Below are 25,129 nucleotides of genomic sequence, written 5' to 3'. Positions count from 1 at the left end.
AAAACATTTGCCAAGCCTTTTCCTTAGACCTGTATGTACTTTTCCACATAACAGTCTCCTCTTTCTTTTGAATGCATCCTTCGCTATGGCAGTTCGAGTTTTCATCTCCTGCTGACATCTCAAGTCTTCACTTATTGTGCTTCCAAGACAGTTAAATGCACTTACTTGGCTTATGATAGCTAGTCCTTTTTTAATACTGGACAGTCTGCGTCTTGTACTGATGACCATACGATTTGTTTTGCTGTGTTTATTTGCATCCCATATTCCACACAAGCTTCATTCAAACCTTTCAGCGTATTATTCACTGTCCGCTCACTTTCTGCCACAAATACCATGTCACCAACAAATCTTATACAGTCTTTCAACCAATACATATTCCTCTTTTTCCATCTAAGAATTTCGTAATAATCTCTTCAAGATATGTGTTAAACAAAAGTGGGGAGAGGCAACAACCTTGTCTAACACCTCGTCCAAAGTTGCTTTCTTCTGACATTTCACTTCTAATCATTATCCTTACTTTCTAGAGTAAATATAGATTCTATATCAGTCGTCTCTCTTTCCAATCTACTCCTTTCCTCTTCAAAATATCCATCACCTTGTTCCACTGAACTCTGTCAAGAGTCTTATCTAAATCTTTAAAAACAGCAAAGATTTCTCTACCTTTTTTCCATATATCTTTCCCCTATAATTCTGAACAGGCCAATAGCATCTCTTGCTCCTTTTCCTCTTCTAAGTCCGAACTGCTCCTCTGCAATCCCTCTATCCAGCTTGCCATGTAGCCTTCTGTTCAACACTCTCAGCAACACTTTAGCTACATGAGAACTTGGGCTGATGGTGCTATGCTCTTCAAATTTTTTAGTATTTCTCTTTTTCTCTATTGGTATCATAGCTGTTGCAAGGAAGTCCTCAGGCCATTCCCCTTTGTCATAGATCTCATTAGAGAGGTAGACTGTTTCTTTTCTTGCCTTGCCAAAAAACTGGTTCAAATCTCTCTGAGCACTATGCGACTTAACTTCTGAAGTCATCAGTCACCTAGAACTTGGAACTAATTAAATCTAACTAACCTAAGGACATCACACACATCCATGCCCGAGGCAGGATTCGAACCTGTGACCGTAGCGGTCGCTCGGCTCCAGACTGTAGCGCCTAGAACCGCACGGCTCTTGCCTTGTCGCCCAGACTATTCAATATTTCTGCTGGAAAATAATCAATTCCACATGTCTTGCTATTCTTCAACTGCTTCAGCGCCTTTTGTACTTCTGCTTCCAAGAAGGTGATTGCCTTTCCATCCTCCGGCAAATATTGCTCCTCTTCAACCGTAATTTCGCTTTGTATTTCATCCTCCTTATACAGACGATCAGTATATTCTTGCATCTGTTGAAAACCACCCGTGTTTCTTCTGCTAGAGCACCATCTGCTCTTTCTATTTCCATGTTATTCCTCTTCTTTTACGTTCAAATACTGTCTCGCTAACCAGTCTATCATTATTTCATACCTTCCCTATTTTCTCCGTTTTCTTTATTCCGTCGCAATTCTATTTCATCCATTTTCCACTTGCTCCTTCTGTTTCTCTTCTTAATTCGTTATTAAGCTTAGTGTGTCTCCTTTTGCCTTCTTCATTTTCTACATCTTTCCACTTTCTCCACTCTTCCATCTTTTGCAATATGTTTTCTGTCATCCAGTCTTTCCTACTCTAATTCTGTTACTTCTTTGGCAGTGTCCATGAGTCCTTCCCTCATTTTTATCCATTTACCTCTTTTCCGTTTTTCCATACATCTGTTTTCCAAATCTGATGCCTTTCCTATCTCTGTGAGTCTTTCTATGTTTAGTCTTTCTTTTGTTTTACCTGTCCTGACTTTTTTCAACTTCACTTGTATTTCTCCCACTACTAGGTTGTGGTCTGAATTTATATCGGCTCCCGGATAAGCTTTGGAATTCTTCAAACATTTCCTAAGCCTTTTATGTATCAGGATGCAGCCCAACAAATATCTTTCCCTATTCAAATTTCATGTCCATGTGTACTCCTTTTGTGCTGTTCAAACAATGTGTCACCAACTGCTAATGAATTTTCTTCGCAGGAACTAATTAGTCGTTCACCTCTTCCATTTATTATTCCTAATCCTAATTTTCGTGCTGTATCTTCATCTCTTCCTTCACCCACCACTGCATTCCAGTCCCTGATGATGATGATGCAGACATTTAAATTTTATTTTTCGATTAGTTATTGTATTTTCTCATAATATTCTTCCACTTCCTCATCTCTATGATGGCTTGTTGGCATATATACATGTATTAACACGAAATCTTTTGAACTACCCTTCTGTCGTATCATCATCAGTCTTCTGTCAATATATTGTATCTTCATTACCTTATTTTTCAGCTTTTGCTCTATCAATACTCCTACTCAGTTTTCACCATTCTTGATTTCCCCTGAGTAAAAGAGCTTATAATCTCCACTTTCTATATCCCTATTCTCTCCCCATCTCATTTCACACAAACCAAGGCCATCTAATCTGTTCCTTTTCATCTCGTGTTTTGCCTTCTCTAGCTTTCCTACTTGCCATAGTGTCCTCACATTCCATGATCCAATCGTTATCTTTCCTTCCTTCATTGTCTCTTTCTTCCTTTCAAATATGTCTGCTCTTAATGTGTTCCCTCCTGGAGATCCAAATGGGGGAAGTTATAACCCTGGAATTTTTCATATGGAGAAACATACCATGTACTGCTTACGGATGTAATGTGGTAGTTTAGCGTTACTTTCCACGTAGGCAGTAGAGAGCCCAGCCTAAAATCAGCCGCTCACTATGAGTCAGCCGCTGTCTGCCCCCCCTTGGGTACAGTCGCTACTTGTACTCTTTTTGTACCAATACAGAAAAGGAGCCACTTCCGCCAGCTTCACCGTTCCGAAAGACCCTTTCTCCGCTGTCCCTGCCATTGTTATCAGGAAATGACAGGAAAAGGACATGTTGAGGACAGGTTTGGAATAGGGAAGGGGGAGCGATAGGCTGTTGTGGGACACTTTGTCCAGCTCCTCCCCTTTGGCGTGTCAGGCCAGGGTGACCCTTCTGGTAGCTAAGCTACCGCCGGCGTAGCCCTCTACATCCAGATAATGCAAACCTCCTCGCCCGCACGGACAAGGTGGTGTCCCCTGAGGAGGCATTTCTCCTTGAACATCCTATATAGAAAAGAAACTTTGTCTTTTATCGCGGAGCTATAAAATGTGCTACATTTTGGGTGTTCTGGAAATATGGTATCAACAGAAGACGCATAGATTGAATGAAATCCGAGACTGCACATACTGGAAGCGATTCCATTGTAAATGCTACAATACAGGCAATGAAGCCATCCCAATCCGTTTTCCTGGTGTCAACTCAATCAGGCTTCCCTCTGCTTGTCTCCCTCTCTTATAGCCAGTTACCTCGTCAATGTCAATTGCCTTATGGTCACGGGATGTTAATCTTAACTGGTCCGATGCTGTTTGTTAGAATGACATCTGTGTTGGTGGCTACAACTACTCATCCCTCCAGCTGTCCGGCGTTTTAGATTTAAATTTATGAGGTGCATTTCCTGCACTGCATCCTCCAGTATTTCGTTAGTTTTTGTACTCTGCCACAGAGGGAATTTTGTATTTGTCTATATTGCTACAAGAAGACACGCTTCTCGTCCGTAGCCGGTCGGTGTGGCCGTGCGGTCTAGGCGCTTCAGTCTGGAACCGCGTGACCGCTCCGGTCGCAGATTCGAACCCTGCCTCGGGCATGGATGTGTGTGATGTCCTTAGGTTAGTTAGGTTTAAGTAGTTCTAATTTCTTGGGGACTGATGACCACAGATGTTAAGTCCCATAGTGCTCAGGGCCATTCTCGTCCGTATAAAGCTACCGCCCTGAGTTTATCTTCATAGGTACGACGGGATGCGAATATTGCGTGTATGTGCTTTCTACATACCACTTTGTCTGCGCGTTCATCGCTTCTACTGTGACCATATGCTTCTCACTTAGCTGTCCGACATTAGTTACATTATATTTCCTTATTTTAATGACAATGGCAGACGTTGCTTCATTGTGGCCAGTGACTATCCACATACGCGCAGGAAAATGTCGGAGCCTATTGCTTCTACCGTGTAGCACTGGCAAATAGACTACATTAATACTCAGCTCGTCAGTTCACGTATTTCCATCATAGCCTGTTTACTTCGCGCAGAATTTATCTGTAGTGCCGAAACTTAATTAAAGAAACATAGGTTGACAGGTGAAGCTTAACTGTTGCTTATTCAACTACACGCTTACTGCGGCGAATCAGGTGGATTTGTCTGTTTGATAAATACATAGGTAATGGTACTGAAACATTACTATAATAACGCACGGAATAATTGCACGAGTGATGGGGTCATTTGATTATTTTCAGTATGATGGATAACGTAATTACACACGCACATTCAGACTAGCCATTCATCACAGAGGAAGAAACTGCTCATAAAGCCAAGAAAGAACCGAAATCTAAAATAGGTTAGAGGGAAACCATGCTCAATGATTTTGTATTCAGACACAAAATTATACCGAAATTCATAGCAAAACTTGTGCGGAATTACAATTACGGGCCCTAGACTACATTCTGCGAACATCCTAAGATGGGAGCCATTGCAAATACGTTGCAGCCGCATGGCTATCCACTACAAAGAAACAGCGATCAACTACAAAAAACACTGCAGAGGAAGACCACGATACAAAACTATACAATACGAGCCCGAGGTTAAAAATACCGTGACAACTGTAAGGTTCTTTTATTTAGAACATGACCGGTTTCGGGCTCTTATACACCAATCATCTGTTATAACTTCATGCTGTGGCCCCGAGCGCCTCGGTGGACGAGTACTGGACACGGTGTGTTACGAGCGAGAATACTGATTCAGATAACCACAAAACTCAGTGGGATTTTAATATGGCTACCGGAATGTTAACTAGACATGCTGTGCTCTTAACCAGTCACGCGGTGGATTCAGAAAACTAATCACACTCCTACATACACGTGGCCTCATGCTCCTCTATCGCAAAGCTATAGACCACAAATAATATTCCAATAAATTCCGAAACTCATGAATTACTGTCAATTCCTATATTTGCTAAGTATACCGAGTTGGTCTACAATATCTGGAACCTTGGAAGAGATGAATTAGAGCCTCTGTCAAACTGAACTTACACATACATGAAATTACTAACACTGAGGACTAGAAGTACGTGCTACTTCTCCGACGATTCCCAGGGCAGTGAAGCTGCTCGTCCCCTCCTCAGTGTTCTCCAGCAGACCGGAAGCCAACACAGACAATATGCACGTTCTTTCTGTGCCAAATTCAACGAAGTGATGGACCATCGATCGCCAGTGTCTCTCTTACCCAGAAAAGTTCCGTTAACTCTACACAAAGATTGGTTAACCTGCCGATAGATTCAGAGAAACTTACGCCAAGGCCAAGGACACAGACGACAAGCAAGCTCGCAACCAGACATAGGGCGAGAACGAAAATATATGATGACCGATTTACAGTTTCAGTTAAACCCTTAGTGGGTTTATTATTATTATGTTAAACAATTAAAATATGAATTCAGGTGTCTTACTATAGTGTCGTAATACCGCGTTGAAACATCACTCTCGCTGGCACATCCAGCGCTCGTCTGATCATCTTTACCTCAGTTTTGAACTTATAGGAGCTCCTACACGTAAGTGATGCTGTGAAGTAATGCAAAAGTGGGAATCGGTCCTGAAAGTCAATGAAGACACTTATACAGAGACGCTTCAGTATATTTATCCTTTTATGTGTATCGAGAGCGAGTAAAACACTTCACAGAGGGGAGGGTTGGGTCAAGGATACTCATGCATATGCTTTTACAAAAACCACATATAATTATTTAAGTTAGAATTTCTTATGTTTAACATCTGCCGAAGGAGGTCACATAATGGTTTAAACTCTGATACAAAATTATTCACTCTCAAAAGATCCTACCTAAAGTCCTGGGCGCGGAGTACGTAATAGATTTCCCTTTAGAATACCCAACTTTGATAATATAGACACGTCGCTGGAAAACCTGCAGAAGATCGATGATCGTTGCAGAAATTGTTATTTGACCCTCGCTATAGACAAATCTAACCGCTTGCGCATAAATAGCTGGAAAATCCATAGATTGCCGAATAATTATTGGAAACTTCCACGTTCATAAAACGTATGGGACTATACCATTTAAAGAATAACGACCTCATAAAGTTAGCAGTAGAAAATGCAGTTCCCAGATTGAGATTCAATGGAAGTATGCTCAGGAAGTCTAGTCCCTTCACCAAGGAAGCAGCTAACGAAACTGCCTTTCGACCGATAATTGGACATTGCTTGTCGTGTGAAATGTCTACAGGATAACATCTGCAGAGCAGATAGGCTAGATCCGAGAAAGAGCAGAGTCGTTAGTCGCCATTTCATATAGTAAAGGCGAACTCATCAAAGAGTTGTTCATCCAGTCTCAATGTCAAACGGTACGAGAGAAGCACTGTGCGTCACGGAGAGGTTTCAAACTTCCTGCCTGATTATAGTTTTGTACCAAACTGTAAGAAAACTGCACCTCTGTCCCGCCTTCCGTGCTATTAAAATTCCGGAAGCGTACGTCCCTAGACGATCCACCCAGTAGATTGCTTCCTGGTACTTATATCTCGCCGAAAGGGTGTTAAGTTAGAGAGATTTGAGTTCATGCAGAGGCTTACCAACGATCGTTCTTCTCACGGATCCTTCGCGACTGGAATAGTAGGGTAGAAGTGGGAGGGGAGGAGGGGGAGGAGACAGTATCACACAAGGTTCCCTCCACCACAGATTAGGTTGACTGAAGCGTATAGATGCTGATGTGACAATATTTATAGAATTATTCATTTATTTCTTCTAAATAATTCCATCATACTTCATTCTGTCGGAAGACGAAATGTTTTACGTTTTATATTAAAGAAAGAAATGTTTTTAGAGCAGAACGGAATACAACTTAATTTCTTATAAAACTGTGATGTAGACTATAAAAACTATTTACATTAAACAAACGCTGGATCTTCGAATAAGAGTGAAATCACTTGTCAGGAGCGAGAGTCTGTGTGAAAAGAATCTGTCACACTTTATGGAGTATCACAGTGTTTGACACAATGAACTACCGGTCGATAGGTGTGATGTGCAAATCATTCTTCATTCACCTAGATTTAGAACTGTGTGCTTTTCCAGAAACAGTTCGATGGATGTGTTGGTATGTTTCATTTAAAGTGGATCTGTCGGAATAGTTTATTTGAAGTGGATCTACTTCCATCCTCTTCCTGGTTCAATCAGTGTATTCTCCGAACCATATGACTCAATCATTTTAATGTACATACAGTTGTGTTATTAATGAGATAAAGTGATTTTTAATTACTCCTTTTTAGGATACCGTTGGCACCAATTATCGCTTGTCGAAGCTTTCACATAATGAGCAGAGAGCATTTGGGTAGTGCACGTTATTTAATCCATAGTAACCTAGACGATTGAAACTGATGGTTGTTTCGTATTGTACGTGCGAGGTAGGATATTACTAGTTCTGCAAAACTATTAAAGGTAAATCAGTATAACGGTTAAAACAGAATATATCTCCATCTATTCTGTCCAACTATTACAGAACTATAATTACTGCTTGGATGGCTGTATGGCAATAAACGAAAGAAATTAAAATCATCGCCCCGCTCAGCATTAATTATTTGTCAGAAGCATTCAACGCTGTTTTTATATTTCCGTAATGATCACGGTAGCTTTTGGCTCCGTACTGGACAACTGAAATCTCGCTGGTGGAAGAAGTCATCGCTGTTAGAGTTTGGGGCAAGGAGAGGAGTGTTGGAGGGATACAATTTCTGACCACCATGCTATGCGTCGATGTTTTGAGTTGAGTAACAATCCTCTCCATAGTGCCTAGTACAAAGAACGTATATGGTACTAATGGTGCATCACACTTCCTCCCCTCCATTCTGGACTATACTGGACTACATGAGAGGAATAACTAGGTGCAGGCATCAATCAGGCTTCACTCTTTATCAATAACATTTCCGTAAGTATCGATGTCAACATAAAGGCGCATCGTACACATGCATTCGACACAGGTTCACAAATGTCACACGACGTTTTACCAGAAGAGCAGCCAAACCTCCCTGATTCAGTATAACCCACGAACACTCACGAAAAGGAGTCAAAATGTTTGAGGACACTAATAAAAAGAGCGCGAACTTACAATAAATTTTCTTCCATCTGTACCGAGAAAGCTATTGGTGGTAACGACACTACATATCTGCTGGTGACGAGCAGAGATTTAGCGGGCCCGCCATCACGATTTACGTTTTCCGACAGTACCTTATATCACTAAAAGCGAATGCCACGATATATCTTTCGAGAAGGGTGTGAACTATTTCCGTACACAACCTAGTCCTGTCCGAACATGTCCTTGTCTCATGATCGTCATCTACGAATAAACAGTGAGCTGTGAATTGTGATATTTTTCTGTATCATCACAAAACTCCCGTGCATGGGTTATTTTATGCTGAAGATAAAATTATGACTCGAACACATGTGATACTAGACAGCTTTTGGATAAAAAATAAATGTACTCTAAACTGAGATGAATGTGTCGGGTGAATAGAAACGAAAGTCCCAAAAATGTTCTACTCCATCGTGTCACGATGAAAATTGGAATATTACTTAATGCTTTATTTGTTTGGATTGGTGGTGCACGACTCTGACAGGGAAACTATGAATTTCAAACTTGATGACACTGTTAGTTGATATTCTCTTCACTCTATGACAAACATCGGATGTGGTGCAGAATTTTCTTACTTCGAACTATATTTATAGGTACCAATCTAAACTGTGCTGTTTTTGTTTAAGTATTAGTAAGCGAATTTGCAATCCCATTGCATTAATCAAAAGTTTAGTATTAAAATATACTTTAATTTGATTGCTGTTTCGGCTGATTGAATATGTAAGGTTGTGTTTTCGGAATTTTTGGGGTGAACAGAAACATTAGTTATCTGTCTTCCTTCAGAAAAAAAACCAAGAATTTGACGGAAATGGAAACCTAACTGGTACTGGTCTCAATCAACAAGGTTTCGATATGATTAAAGTATATGGAGAAAGTAAGCAGTCATTTAGGTTGTATGCATATTAACTAGTCATTTTAAGGCAAAGTTTATGTTTTTATTTTATGAGAAAACGAGCAATATTATAAACCTTTATCATAGCACATATGCAGCCATTTTTTAGTCAAGGAGTTGTTCGAAATCTTTAGGTTGCTTTTGTGGGTACGACTTGCAGATCGAAAGACATCATTTATAAATTCGTCAATTTAATATTACGCAAATGTACTTCTACACTTCTGGCCATTAAAATTGCTACACCATGAAGATGACGTGCTACAGACGCGAAATTTAACCGACGGGAAGAAGGTGCTGTAATATGCAAATGATTAGCTTTTCAGAGCATTCACGCAAGGTTGGCGCCGATAGCGACACCTGCAACGTGCTAACATGAGGAAAGTTTCCAACTGATTTCTCATACACAAACAGCAGTTGACCGGCGTTGCCTGGTGAAACGTTGTTGTGATGCCTCGTGTAAGGAGGAGAAATGAGTAGCACCACCTTTCCGACTTTGATAAAGGTCGAATTGTAGCCTATCGCGATTGCAGTTTATCGTATTGCTACATTGCTGCTCGCGTTGGTTGAGATCCAATGACTGTTAGCAGAATATGGAATCGGTGCGGTCAGAGGAGTAATACGGAACGCCGTACTGGATTCTAACAGCCTCGTATCACCACTAGCAGTCGAGATGACAGGCATCTTATCCGCATAGTTGTAACGGACAGTGCAGCCACGTCTCGATCCCTGAGTCAACAGATGGGGACGTTTGCAAGACAAAACCATCTGCACGAACAGTTCGACGACATTTGCAGCAGCATGGAATATCAGCTCGGAAACCATGGCTGCGGTTCTTCTTGACGCTGCATCACAGACAGGAACGCCTGCGATGGTGTACTCAACGATGAACCTGGGTGCACGAATAGCAAAACGCCATTTTTTCGGATGAATCCAGGTTCCGTTTACAGCATCATGATGGTCGCATCCATGTTTGGCGACATCGCGATGAACGCACATTAGAAGCGTGTATCCGTCATCGCTATACTTGCGTATCACCCGGCGTGATGGTATGGGGTGTCATTGGTTACACGTTTCGGTCACCTGTTCGCATTAACGGCACTGTGAACAGTGGACGTTACATTTGAGATGTGTTACGACCCGTGGCTCTACCCTTCATTCGATCCCTGCGAAACCCTACATTTCAGCAGCATAAAGCACGACCGCATGTTGCAGGTCCTGTACGGGCCTTTCTGGATACATAAAATGTTCGACTGCTGCCCTGGCCAGCACATTCTCCAGATCTCTCACCAACTGAAAACGTCTGGTCAATGGTGGCCGAGCAACTGGCACGTCACAATACGCCAGTCACTGCTCTTGATGAACTGTGGTGGCAGCTGTACCTGTACACGCCATCCAAGCTCTGTTTGACTCAATGCCCAGGCGTATCAAGGCCGATATTACGGCCAGAGGTGGTTGTTCTGGGTACTGATTCCTCAGGATCTCGCGTGAAAATTTAATGACATGTCAGTTCTAGTATGATATATTTGTCCAATGAATACACGTTTATCATCTGCATTTCTTCTTGGTGTAGGAATTTTAATGGTCAGTAGTGTAGGTATAGCAGTCTGCAATAGGAAAACAGAATAAAAACCCATAATTCATGCAGTATGTTTAGTTTGTGAATTGAATAAAACGTTTTTGAACTATAAAAAGTTTGTTTAATATTCTCCAAGATCCAAAATAGTTTTCGACATGTCCCGATGCACCCTAAAGTCCAATAAACAGCAAAAAGTAATTGGATAAATACTGCTGTTTCCGTTTTTGATATTATAAAAGCATAAGTTTGGTCCCAAATCTTATTGTAAGTTTAAAATTTGGCACAAGGCGTACAATCCAATAAAATTTAACTTATATATTTCTTGTAACTCTTCAGGCTTTCCCGGCGATCTAATGACATCTTGGGTTGTCGGGTGTTCTGCCGGATATCAGCGTCGTACTTGCACGATATTTCGCTCACGTAGCTCGTAACCTTCATCAGGTGCGACCTGAGACTGCTCCTCGAGTGGACCTGGTCCAGTATTTATGCCTATGGCCTTCCCCCTCCACCAACGGCTACAGGCGCTTCCTCTGTGGTCCGCGCCCATTCGCTGCGACCTGCTGGAGCGTTGCTGCTCCGTTTCTTTTTAAAATAACCAGTCATTTCTTTTAAAGTCGAAAACTGTTTCTTTTCTCTCCATTTGACGCTATTAGGAACAACTTTTCGGAGTAATGGTGCCGATAGTGCAACTGGTACTGAGACTAGTTTCTTAACTAAAAGTAAGGACTGAGCTCACAAGCTGACAGCTCATTGATATCGGATAATGATTTTGTATGTAATTTACGAGAATTTAAAGTACGCAATATTTTAGAAGATTGTAGTACAGCCTAACTTGAATGAAACGTTCTACGTAACATGTATCCGGTTTTTACTTTTTACAGATATATAGTTCTTAGCATGTAACAGAAGACGTGAAACAAAGACAAATGAAAAAGTTCATATTTCATTTTCATAAATTCCACTTCCGAATCCAGTGCACTTTCAGTTTGTCGTGACCACATCAGGTGTTGCTCTTCTGAGGTCGTCTTCGCTTTCTTTTATGAGACAGCTTGAGCTATAATCCAAACGATAAACTCATCTCTGATACTGAATAGTCTGTTCGACCATCCCTACAGGGAAAAATCTGATGGGATAATCTCGGGGGATCTTGGTACCCAAGCAACCACACCATTTGTTTCGATCCATCTTCCAGAGAAAGTTACATTTAGATAGTGCCACCTGATGACTAGAATGTACAGGTGTCCCGTCATGCCAGAAGAACATAACCATTCTTGAATCCAAAGGAACCTCTTCCGTTAAGAATGGATGCTCGGTTTCACTAAGGTCTATGTTGTGATGCGATGAAGTGACTCAGCTGGTCCAGTCAACTGATAGTCTGTTACTCTGCAACTGCTCAGCGTTTTTGTAAATGAGTCTACAGAAAGGTATGTGGGTTTACGTCTGACTACTGATGTGAATTACGGATGATACTCAAACCGTTATCAGTAATCACTACTAATAGGATTACACGGCGATTCGCAATCATCCGACGACTAAATTTCAATCGTCTACATTTATCTGCTTCTTGTAGGTGCTGAATCTACTGTAGATGAGTGTGATAGAGACCGTATATGCTAATGTCCAACATACTCTTGCTTGTAGAACACTAATACGTGTATAAATTCTGTGTATGATCGTTGAAGGAGTACGTTCCGCCAACGGAGTAATACCTTCTAATTTATCTGCACTGTGTCTGTTTGCACGTTCAGATGAAATATGACTGCAGGTTTCTGCACCAGTCTCACGCAGTTCTTTGAAGACACGAGTGAACGTTCTTGAATTTGTTACTCTGTGGTTAGGAAAGCCTCTGTTGCTACCTCTACAGGCAGCAGAAGCTTTTCAATTGCAAAACCTGCACACAGATATCATAAACACACAATAAATATTTGTAAGTGTGTCCGACATGCTTCAGAAGAATTGACCACAGAATCATAGTCTCAGTTGAACAATTTAATTATGCTATCACGAGCACAAGTTCAAAACTTGAACTTCAAAACAAAAGTGCCCCTATATAAATAAACCCATAGCAACTGGATCCCCAGCAGGAGAAATCAGCTGTATATGTGTAACCTAAAAAAATTTGTACAGGTGTTATTGGGAACGTCTTATTCGCACTGCTCTATACAGTCACTCCTCAAATATTTTCTATACCTAGTGCAAATTTGAAATGTAAAAATTAGTCAAATGAAAGTGATCAAACGCGTGGCGTGAAACCGTTGACGCGCAGCAACTAGAGAAAACTTGAAAATCGACAATCAAAGTCTAGGAAGAACGTAATCGATTTTTCAACTACGCCTCGGTCATTTTTTTACGTTAGCAGTTAATAAATAGTTTGATGCAACATACAATTACTGTCTGAGTACTTTAGAGATGTAGTGCTTAGGGTGCGGCTCGAAAATACTTTATTAATGCATCCCCATACATACTATTTATGACCAGTAGCGTAGCAGTAACACATGCACAGAGTGAGTAACGGGACGTCTAACAGATGAGAAGATACGTATCGAACAGAATTCTCTGAAAAGAAGAAGACTGTGAAATTGTCGTACAAGTCGTTCAGGTCTGTTGGTAGGAGATTTACGACACTTTCAGTCTCGGATCACTTGAGATGGGTCTCGACGCAGCCGTTGGATTCTCCAGGGGAGAAGAGCTATCTCAAATGCTCCTTGTCCCTCAGATTTTACTGTTACTCTCAATTAACGTGTCACATGTGTCCAGAATTTTAATAATAGCAAAAATAAAGTATGTACAATATCTTTAATGTAATGACCTCCTTAACCACATCCCACCCCCGCCTCCCACATATCTGCAAATGTCTGGGAAAACACGACACTACGACCTACGGAACTCAGGTGGAGGCAATTCCATAACCAAATAGATTGTACACTTGTACAGACCACGTAAAGACTGTTTCTTGAAATGATGATTTAGATGTCTATAATCTGTTTGTGATGAAACATAAACTAAAACTCTTAGCATACAATGTAGACTGTGCTGTCTACCTGTTGAATTTTTTTTTTCTGCATTGTATCTCGATTACTGTTACGGAATCTTCACCAGTGAAGACACAAAAATGACTTGTCGATGTGAATAGACACTCTGAAAATATCGTCCCATATTTGTAGGGATTTTTTTTTTTTTTGAAGGAGGAATAATAAATGTTGCCCTGCTTACATCTGGATCTGGATCTGCCATTATTATGGCAGGCTAAGTAACTCTTATTGAATGCTGCACTACACTTCTGAATTACGCAGCTAATTAATACTACTTTTCAAATTCGTCACAACGGCTAGAACGTTTAGCAGTTGTTCAATTCGTCCTTAATGGAAATCTGCTTCATGGTTAAGGAGCTTTTCGAGAACCTCTGCGTCAACATCCTCGTCGTTCCAAAATCTTTCCCTCCCAGACCTTCCTTAAATTTTTTGAAAAGGTCGAAACCGCACGGTGCGAGATCTGGACCTCCCGAACGCCGTCGCCCACGTCTGTGAAACATCGATCAAATTGTTGGCACCATTTCACTACGGCTGTATGCGACATTTTATGCGGTCCATATATCGCCAGAATTTGACATTAGACCTGTGTTCACCTTAGACGTTCTGCCCACAAAAAGCGTACTCTCCCGCGTACTTCTGATTTGGAGTGCGTTTCCAGTTACCGCGCTATTTCACTCGCTCGCGTTTTGCAATGCTACTGTTAACTGTGCCGCAGGAAACCAGAAACATCTACTTCCTTCCGACAATGCTCCATTTTTTTTGTGCAATGGTCCTTGCTTGGGCGGACATGGGTAACTTACTTTCTGAAGTCTCTGTGAATGAGATTTATTTGCCAAGTGTGTTTCTCACATTGATATGCACATCTTGGTACCAACCCAGTACTGTGCTAGATATTAGCCATTAAACTGTACATATGATATACAAACTCTGTTGTGTTTTACTTTACCCGCATTTAGTTTCCTTTTTCTTTTTTATTTCATGAGACTGCGTTGCCTGCTGTCCTCTCTTGTATATTGTATCCAGGATAGAATGAATAGTATTTTTCATTTACATTGACCGTAACTGTTTCCCATATGTATCCGAAAGCGAAAGCTGTTTCTACGTTATCAAACGTCTATAGGATTTGGCACCAATATATGCGTGCACAGTAGTATTGTTCTTATATAATGTTACTACTCACACCTTCCATCTTTCAAAACCTGACATCTATCAATTTAGTATACATTATAACTTTTACATTTGTACACTATTGTATCTGAGAAATTATAGTTTTTTCTTTATTTCATTATATTCTTGTAAAACTAGCTTGTACTTTGACAGTATATATTTTTCCTACTTCTATGGCTAGAGGCGATTTTCTTGTGACGCGTTTCAGTAACTTTCAGTACAGAACACATGAAACAGCACTGACAATATTTCTGTCATCGTTTCTTATTCATAATAGGCATGTGTCATCGGTTACTCTTTGATTTTTTAATAATGAGCTGAAGATCAGTGACAACTGTGGTTTCTCGCGTGACACACTATCTCTTCATTACAAACACCTGTTTGTTCTTTTGATGATCAGCATTCTGATTGGGCTGTGTCAGTAACATTGATATGCCAAATTAATTAAATAAATATTTGAGCGCTTGTAAGTATTACGTGTATCACCTCATATATAGGGTGGGCAAATGAAAGTGGCCCAAACGATTGGATGTGATTGGACGTGAACGTATGCATATAACCACACCCCATGATGCACACACTACTTGTGCACCCGTCACGTGATCCACACCAGTTCAGAGCGTGGTGCTGGTTGTGTCAGTGCGAGAGGGGCAGTCCAAAGGCGGCGATGGTACTCATAGTGGGGCAGAGGGTGTTCGTCGTAGAAAGTTATGTGGCCACAAAGTCGAAGAAACGCTGGGGCCAGTTGTTTGCTAAGAAGTTGTCTAATGGTGACAAAGTGCGAGAAAAGACCGTTGCCTTCGAGGCAGTTCATAATGTCCGAACATAGTATATGTTCAAAAATCCTGCTGCATATCGACGTTAATGATATAGGCTTGTAATTTACTGGATTATTCGTTGTACCTTTCTTGAATATTGTTGTGACCTGTGCAAGTTTCCAGTCTTTGGGTACGGATCTTTCGTCGAGAGAACGGTCGTATATGATTTTTAAGTATGGAGCTATTGGATCAGCATACTCTGAAAGGAAGATAATTGGTATCCTGTCTCTACCAGAAGACTTGCTTTTATTAAGTGATTTAAGTTGCTTCACAACTACGAGGATATCTACTTCTACGTTACTCATGTTGGCAGCTGTGCTTCATTCGAATTCTGGAATATTTACTTCGTATCTTTTGTGAAGTCATTTCGGAAGGCAGTGTTTAGTAACTGCTTTCGCAGCACTGTCTTCGATAGTATCTCCACTGCTATCGCCCAGAGAAGGCATTTATTGTGCTTTCAGCATTCGCTATAATCAGGTTAGTACTGTATTTCGTTTCCTCTGCTGTTTTCTTTGTACTCTGGAACTTTGTTCTCCGGGCCACGTTTACTTTACCCACCTTGTATAATAGATTGTATTCTATACATTTCTGATCGTTTCATGTTTTCATGCGTGTACAAATACTGAGATAATGGCTGTTAACTGATACCGGAAATGATAATAGAAGACGTATAGATAGCAGCGTATCGTGCATTCCATAAAATTAAGGGAAAGGCGCCACGCCTATATAGAAGCAGTGGAAAATCCCACAAACGACGCAGCTTTTTCCATTTCAAATGGATTGATCCTTGTAATTCTGCTTCAAATAAACGCATAGCATATTTTGTAATATGGAGAGATAGTGTATATGACCTTCTCTACCGTACTTGAGTACGACGATGCTTAGTGTCTTTATCCAGAAATTCTTGCTGAATTGAGCAGAAGCAGTCCACGAATTATGTCAAGGGACAAAACAGGAGACGTGTGTGACTGCGACGAGACAGGAGAGAAAAGGAAGTGTGTTACGTCATTCAGCTATTGAAGTTTCATCTGTGCAATTAAGAAGTGCGATGCCGTATCTAGAACAAGCTGAATCCCGCACCGTGCCCTGCGACTACTAAGGAGGAGTCTCCTTGGCGAATCTCGCCGGCGCTCTAATATCGGATTATTGCCGCACGATGGACCACCGCGGGATTAGAGGAGGCGCGCCTTGCTTCCCAGTAATTACGCCGCGACCTGCTCCTCTCCACCCACACACTCACTCCCACTCCCACCCCGCTAAACCCTTCCTCCACCAATTTCGCCGGTCGCTGATTGGTAAGGTTACTGTGCAGCACGTCGCCTTCCGATGCACAGTGAGCGCCCAGTTGGGATTACAGCTTCTTGTGAACCGAACTTCCACATCACTGAGAGCAAGAAAGTCCTAGTCTACCTTTGACTGTTTCCTAGGTACCTGTCCTAGAGTGGACAGAATGAGTCGTAAGAAATTGCAAATCTCCGTTAGATGCAGTGCTCATCTTGACAAGACTACGCAGAGGACAGGTAAAGAGAAAGGATTTCGTATGTCTGAGTAAAGTGGGTACACTAGTACAAATGTTTTGGGACGGCTAAATGATAAACATTTTCGGCATCGAACAGAAACCCAGTATTTACAGCGTAATAAGCGTGATTTGGAGATCTGCTGGCATAATTTGTTTTTACATTTACCAAATTCACAGATATTTTCGCGAAACATTTGAGACACCTTCGATGGAAAGTGAAGTTGTACGGTTTTTTGTAATGAGTGTTTGCAGCCGCTCTCCTTCAGCTGCTCCTTCAATCACAGATATAGTGTTTTAAGAATAAATATCATGCGTTTCTTCCAATAAAGTTTTATTGTAGTTTTTAAGCAAAATTTAGTAGTCATTTTCAGTGGTATACACAGAATAAAACAGATGATTCTTTAGTAATAAATATTTTGCTGTGAGACACTTAGTCTCCTGGCAGCATATTACGTTATTTCAATACTTATACAATCTAAAACTGCAGTATTTCCTTTCAGAACTTACTTTTATGTCCCAGATATTTTATATGCGTCCATTGAATCTTGTGTAAGCATTAGATGAAACGTAAGTCCAACGCAAGTTTAAATCACTGCATGTCACAGGTTAGCATTTCACTGCACATGACCTCGCTGAAACACCCATACTGTGTACTAAAGTTAGTGCACAGGAATATTTCGGCAGCACGTTTACGTGCAGTGTAATACAGAATCGTGACAATGAGTGATTAAAACTTTAAAATAAACTTACGTTCTGTTTCATCTAGTGTTGAGACAAGTTCCAGCGGACACACGTAGGACAAATGAGACATAAAAGTAAATATTAAATGACAATCCTGTAATTTTAAATACAGCAAATATTAAGTTGATTAAGATGCGAGACAATACACAACTCACAACAGAGTTTATTCTTTGTAGACCACTGAACGTGCTTCATACGATTAGATTGAAAATTTTGGAAAATACGATAGTAAAAATTTAATTTCAGTTCATGGCTAATATTTATTTCTACCCAAACGATAAACGTAATAATACTGCATTGTTGACTGAGAGCCCGTATTCAGAGTGTTCAGCTCCTTACTTTGAAAAGATTTCCCTGCCTCACCGTTCCCTCGAAAATTGAAATTATTCATTTTTAAATTGTCTGCCTAGTGTAGATGAGTGATCAGTGTGTGTACCGTTTGTTGTCAAACTTGTTATGTCGCTGAATACCATGAAAGAAACCGGGCAGAGTGACGCAGTGCTTAACACATATTTAACAAATGGACCAGACGAGTGGCTCATCCTGCCACCCTGATACATGAGAAGCATGGCGCCGGAGCCGCAAGCACCAGCGTCGAGGCACGACAAAGGGCGCTAGGGCGCTACCCCAGGCTCTGTTGTATTTTCGAACAGGTTTCGAATCGATCGTGGACGCGGACCCATATGTCAGACTGTCTAACAGGAGCAGCCTCGGTAAATGATGAATCCGTTTGAGAACATTGTGGAATGAAGATATGGTAGGTAGATGGATCACTGAGTGAGGTTGAAGAATTAGATGATTCTACAAGTCACAGCATTCAGATATCTTTCTATATCATTCAGAGTTCATTCAGTGGTACTATGTTTCAGAGATAACTAGAAGTATATTCCGAGGTGCCTCGAGAGGTACACAGGAGGCCCTTCGCGAAAATTTGAATGAGTCGTGTTAAGGGATTTGTAAGCTGTTTTACGTAAGGCAGTCTGATGCTGTGAGCATTTTGAAGTGAGCGAGTATCCTCCAGGAGAGTACAGCAACACTGCATCGGCATCCGCGCAGCGCTGCTCCTCGACCGGTGCAGAGGGATTAGAGCGGTAGTGTGGGTGAAGGAATAAGTTAATATATGAAGACAGCAACTGTTCTCGAAAGAACAGACACCACTGATGACCGTGCGGCTTCTCTAGAATAAATGAAACTAACTTTATTCGCAACAATTTTTTTTAAATTGTGAATAAAGAGCCACGTCTTTTCGTCAACTACTGTAGAACTGCTTCAAATCACGTTAAACTTCTTCTGTTGGCAGTGCCGGTTTGCCAGTTTAAGGCCCAAGCACTGCAATTGGCCACTTGGGGCGTTAGGCAATGAGGGCAGTCAGGGGCGGTCAGGTCCTACATCTGTGCACTGGCTGTACCACGATTACAGTCCGGAACTGACATGAGTGATAATACACAATAGTCAAAACAAAAACGTTTCATCGGTCCACAAACAAGCCATATGCGAAATAATCCTGAAGGTTTGGTTATGAGTCCCCATTGACTTCTGTCTCAAATATTAATCTAATTGGTATAAATGCATTTGAAATGTAAGGTTTTTATGACTTACCAATATAATTGGGCTCAAATCTCAGGAAAGGCATAACATACCGAGAAATACAGTACTGCTGCCGCACTTTACATGTTACAATTTGTGTTCCACGTGTCGTCGTCAGATGAGTATGTTAAAAAGTGAACAGAATATTTCCATTCCATATCTCACACAAATCTATATTTACTTTCTCAGGTGCATGCATAAAATGTTTGGCCATGTTTATCAATTTTCAACTACTTTCATGGCGAATTTTCTGTAGTTTAACTACTTAGTAGTGACGTTTCAGCTAAACAATGTCTTAGGTTTAAAGGGTCACATATAATGAGATTATGTTTTCGTGTTTCTGCCTCACATTTTCTGATCGAATCTGGAGTTATTTTTAAACTATAGAATTAAATCGTTTTGCTATGAAACTAAAAAAAGTAACACATACTTTATATTTCCATTCTTTCCGCTTAGTTTAATGGCTAGCACTCTCTTAGTTGAGCTCGAACAATAGAATAGGTCTTGTTCTTTATGCTTTTACTTAAAGCTATAAAAGAACATAGTACTTACCTTATATTGTAATTGTTTCTTCTTCCAACACTTAGAACTGGAATAAGGTTGAGGAGGATTGTCTACGCAGTACCTACCGTAAAAGAAAAAACAGCCCACATCGACAGTCATTAATTTTCGAGTTTATGTCAAAGGTCTTGCCAAGAGCCCAAGGAAAGACAAGTAATGCTTGAAGGGAAATACCAAATGATATTGCGCAAGTGTGAAAAATGTTATCAAACCTGCCCTGAGTGTAAACATCTGTTACGTGGAAGTGCACTCAAAAGATTCCTAGGAAAGATTCGAAATAAAACGCAAACTATCCTACCAGATACAAAGCATACAAGTGAAGGTCTTAATTACGTCACTGACTTTGAGTAGGAAAAACAATGCTGTAGTGTTAGAATACAGTACCAGTGACGTGCTGCTTTGCACAGTCACGTCAATTAAGTTTACAGGCGTGACGTTGCAAAGCGATATGAAATGGAATGATCAATCGTAGGGAAAGCGAATGATAGAATTCTGTTTATTGAGAGAACCATAGGACAGTGTAGCTCACTTGCAGAGGAGATCGCTTATACAAAACCAGAGCGATCCATTCTTGAGAACTGATCGTGAGTATGAGATCTCTACCAGATCGAAGCAATTCAGAGGCATGCTGATAGGTATGTTAACGATAGTTCTGATGAACACGCAAGTATTACAAAAATCATCCGTGACCTCAAATGAGACCCTCTGGAGGGAAGACGACGTTTATTTCGCGAAATATTAATGAGGAGGTTTAGAGAACCGTCATCTGCAACGTACTGCAAGATCATTCTACAACCCCTGTTGTACGTGTCACGAAAGGAGCGCCTAGGTATAAGAGAAATTAGGGCGCATACAGAGACGCATAGAGGGCCGTTTTATTGTCGCTCCATTTGCTGATGCTACAGTAAAGGAAACATCTGGCAGTGGTACAAGGTACCCTCTAGCATTCAACAGACTGTGGCTTATGAGGTATGATTGCAGCTGTAAATGCAAGGAAAATGTAAGTTAGGACTCGTTTCAACCAATATATTTATAGAATATGCTATAGCAATTGGTGCTTTCAGATGCTAACCATTCGCCGGCCGGAGTGGCCGAGCGGTTCTAGGCGCTTCAGTCGGGAACCATGCGACCGCTACGGTCGAAGGTTCGAATCCTGCCTCGGGCATAGATGTGTGTGATGTCCTTAGGTTAGTTAGGTTTAAGTAGTTCTAAGTTCTAGGGGACTGATGACCTCAGATGCTAGGTCCTACAGTGCTCAGAGCCATTTGACCCCCTTTTTTTTTTGCTAACAAGTCATAATTGACTTCAAAATCACAGGGTTACCGTTGTTTCAGGTGGCAGAAGATCTGAGACCATCTCTGACACGCGAATCGTTGTCTCTGCCGTGCTCAAAGCACGGAAAATGAAATTACGACGCTTTATTCTTCGTCGTTTGTCTCGGATCAAAATCGATTACAAAAGTCTTAAAACGTCTCCTGGTGCTGACCATTTTGACGAAAGTGATGGCTCATAAACCAGAGTCAACACCACTCTATTACTTCAAACTCCGCGCAGTAACTTTTCCTTACTGCAGCCTCAGCGACATGAAAAAAGCTTCCCCAAGACCAGAGACCGTGCATCTACTGTTGAGGAGATAATACTGCAAGTTTTGGAAAGTGCGAACCGTTGAGAGATGATCCAAATGAAAACATAAAGACGAACCGACTGCGAAGGGAGAACTAAACCGAAGCAGGCAGCCAATGACAATGAAGGCAAATGGAATTTAATAAAGGGAATGGGAAGTTGATGCTGCTGATTTCATTGTTGTTGATGTTACTTCTATTGTTGTTGTTGTTCTTGTTGTTCTCGTCGTTGTTGTAGTCTTTGGTCCGAGGACTGGCATGATGCAGTTGTACAAGTTGCTCTATCCTGAGCAAGCTCTTCAACTCTGCATTAGTATTGCAACCCACATTCGCTTCAACCCGTTTAATGTAGACAAGCCTAGGTGTTCCACTACATAGCACTACATAGTCTCTCCCCTCCTCCCCTCCTCCCCTCCCCCCCACACACGCATAGACACACACACACACACACACACACACACACACACACACACACACACACACACACACACACTTACTCTTCCATCCGCTACCAAATTTATTATTCATTGACGCCTCCATATGTGCCCGGTAACCGATCCTTTTCCTTAGCTAAGATGTGCCGCAAATTTTTTGGAAAGAAGTAAGGAAAATGTAGTAATTTGGATGAGCAACGCTCGTGCTATTAAAATACTAACGATAAGATGGCTGTACCAACAAGATCATACCATGATCAAGGATACGATTGAAGTTCTGACGCTGTGTGCAGCCCGGAAAGATGTTAACGGTAAAAAGAACATTACTTTCTTTTCCCAAATTTGCTATATTTTTCTTCCACTGCGCCTCAGTGGCGTGATGTAGGATACGCAAGCAGCTCCGTAGCACCAGGGTTTGTTCCCACACTCGGTTTCACTAAACGAGGGACGCTATCCACAGGGCTGCTGAGCAAGCAACGCTTTCAGAAGGTTCAAAGTCAACCAATGGCAGAGGAGAGGTTGGTCACGTGGGACGTGCGCGTTGGCGAGCGACACAGTGGCCGCAGCAGCGGATCGCTCTCTTGTCTACCAACCTTCCTACCCCATTGACGTGTCCGCCTGCTCCTCCCACTGAGGGCGAAATGCCGCTCCTTCCGTGGTCCTAGCAGACGAAAGATCAATTGTGCCCCGTAGAATAGGAGACGGAGAATAAATCTCTATTTTTGAGCAACTCTCTTGTTCGTTCCACGTACTAGAATAAACAGCTTCGGCCTGGAAGCCCACTCACGCTTCTTAACCCATCCAGATACGTACAGCTGCATAATACAGTAGAATCCGAAAGTGAAGTACGTGTATTTCATTTGAAAAGACCGGAAATGTTGTCACTGAGCTCAAAAATAATCAATGATTCGATACTAAACTGCTATAAACTAAATGTTAAGTAGTTTTGTCAATTTAAAGGAGTATTAAACAATACTCCAAGAGTCATAGTGGAAAACAGACACCAATAAGCACTGAAATGAGCTTACCTTTTGCGCTCATATTGGTATTACAGTATGGGAGCGGTGCACACACTAACTTGATCATATATGATTGTGAGCAAAGAATAAGATGAAAAAGAGAGAAGTCAACAGAAAAAAATTCTGCGAAAAATAAGGAACATTAAGTGTGTATTGCAAACAGAAAAGCAGTTTCATGCGTAGCACATAGTAGCCCATACTGTAGTAATCCAATATTTTCTAGCCAGACACACTTAATTCAGTAAACAGATTCACATCAAAATTTAAATTTTTCCTTTTGTTTACACTGTTGGTACTGATTATTAGATGGGATCCGGCTGTAAATATCATAGCTGGCCTATATTTCAGTGAACAAACACCCATTATTCTTACGAAAATGATAGTTATAAATGGTTCTCTATAAAAATCGTACATGATGTGCGGCTTTTAAGGACTAAAGAATTAACCAAGTGGGAGAATTAATCTAGTCAACACAGTGGATCGTGCAAATTTAACATGAAGATCATGGCAATTTCATCGACTGTATCCAGCTAGAAGTAAGTTCGCATCTCAGTTAATACAGTATTAAGAAAACGAAACCTATTGTGGATAATATACCACTGAGAAACGAGGAATTTACAATAGATTCACGTTATTGCCTTCATCATCAGACCTAACCAATCTACTGCCAACGTGAGACTGTAGTCAGTACACTGCTCTCTTCACAAGGACTCCCATACGGTGTAATGACTGGACGACTTTACCGCTTAGCAGTCTTAGCACGAAAGAACTGTAGTTTGACAGTGCTGTACAGTACTACATCAGTTTCTCGTTAAGATCGACCGGCAATATTGCATAAAAGATGTAATTACTTAACGGTAACAATACAGAATTGTCAGCTCAATCTCTGACTATTCTGTGTATGGAAAAATGAATAGCACCTTTCTGTTTTTTTCATCGCGCTTTAATGTAATTTGATCGATCCCTCCTCTCTCGCTGTCGCTAAGTCTCTAGTACTTTCTTCTTTGTCTTCATTAATAACATTTACTTTCACTTGCGCTAGAATTTATGTCTTTAGTAGACTGTGTCATATTAAAAATGAAGGCATGGTATGAGATACTACTGGCACAATGATGCTCCAAGTTTGTCATTAATATACTCCTTCTAATAACTTTTGAAGTGTTACGAAAACAACGATCGTGTGAAATCTAGCTCGCTCTGTTCAACCAAGACACCCGGAAAGCACTAGAGACCGACACCTATCTTGACGCCGTGATTCTTGACTTCAGGACGGCGTTCAATAAAATCCGCTGTTACCAAGTAGTGAACAGAGTACAGACGTACGGAGTATCAGACTAACTGTGTGACTGGATTCAAGAGAACAGAGAAAATCATCTTTATACGAAGAACTAACTTCTGGTGCACCCCACGGGAGTGTGTTGGGACCACTACTTTTTACACTGTAAAAGGCTGGTACATACGTTCGTAGCGCTTTTCCATAGCTATGAAGAAAGACACACAACAGATACACTTAACAGTGTCTTAAGTCATCAGTAATGTATTCTCATTCATTGTTTACAAAGGTCTGACAACGCTGGGGTAACTTACCGATTCCACGACTGTATAAATCACGCGGTACTCAGCCGAAGAACTCATCGAGCCATGTTCTGAACGCATCTTCATCCGGAAAAGGGTTTTGTTGCAATTCAGTGCATCTCGGAAGAGATGTAAATCTGAGGGCGCTAGATCAGGTGAATAAGGCGGCTTCGTAATGACTTCCAACCCAAATCCAATACAGTGTTTTTTGTCAGTCTAACACAATGCAGCCAGGCGTTACCGTGGAGCAGCATCACTTCATGCAGTCTACCTGGTTTTTGTTCTCGGACTGCATCTGGAA

The sequence above is a fragment of the Schistocerca piceifrons genome, chromosome 1 (assembly GCF_021461385.2).
Source record: "Schistocerca piceifrons isolate TAMUIC-IGC-003096 chromosome 1, iqSchPice1.1, whole genome shotgun sequence".
NCBI lineage: Eukaryota > Metazoa > Arthropoda > Insecta > Orthoptera > Acrididae > Schistocerca > Schistocerca piceifrons.
Note: the sequence above shows the minus strand (reverse complement) of the source record.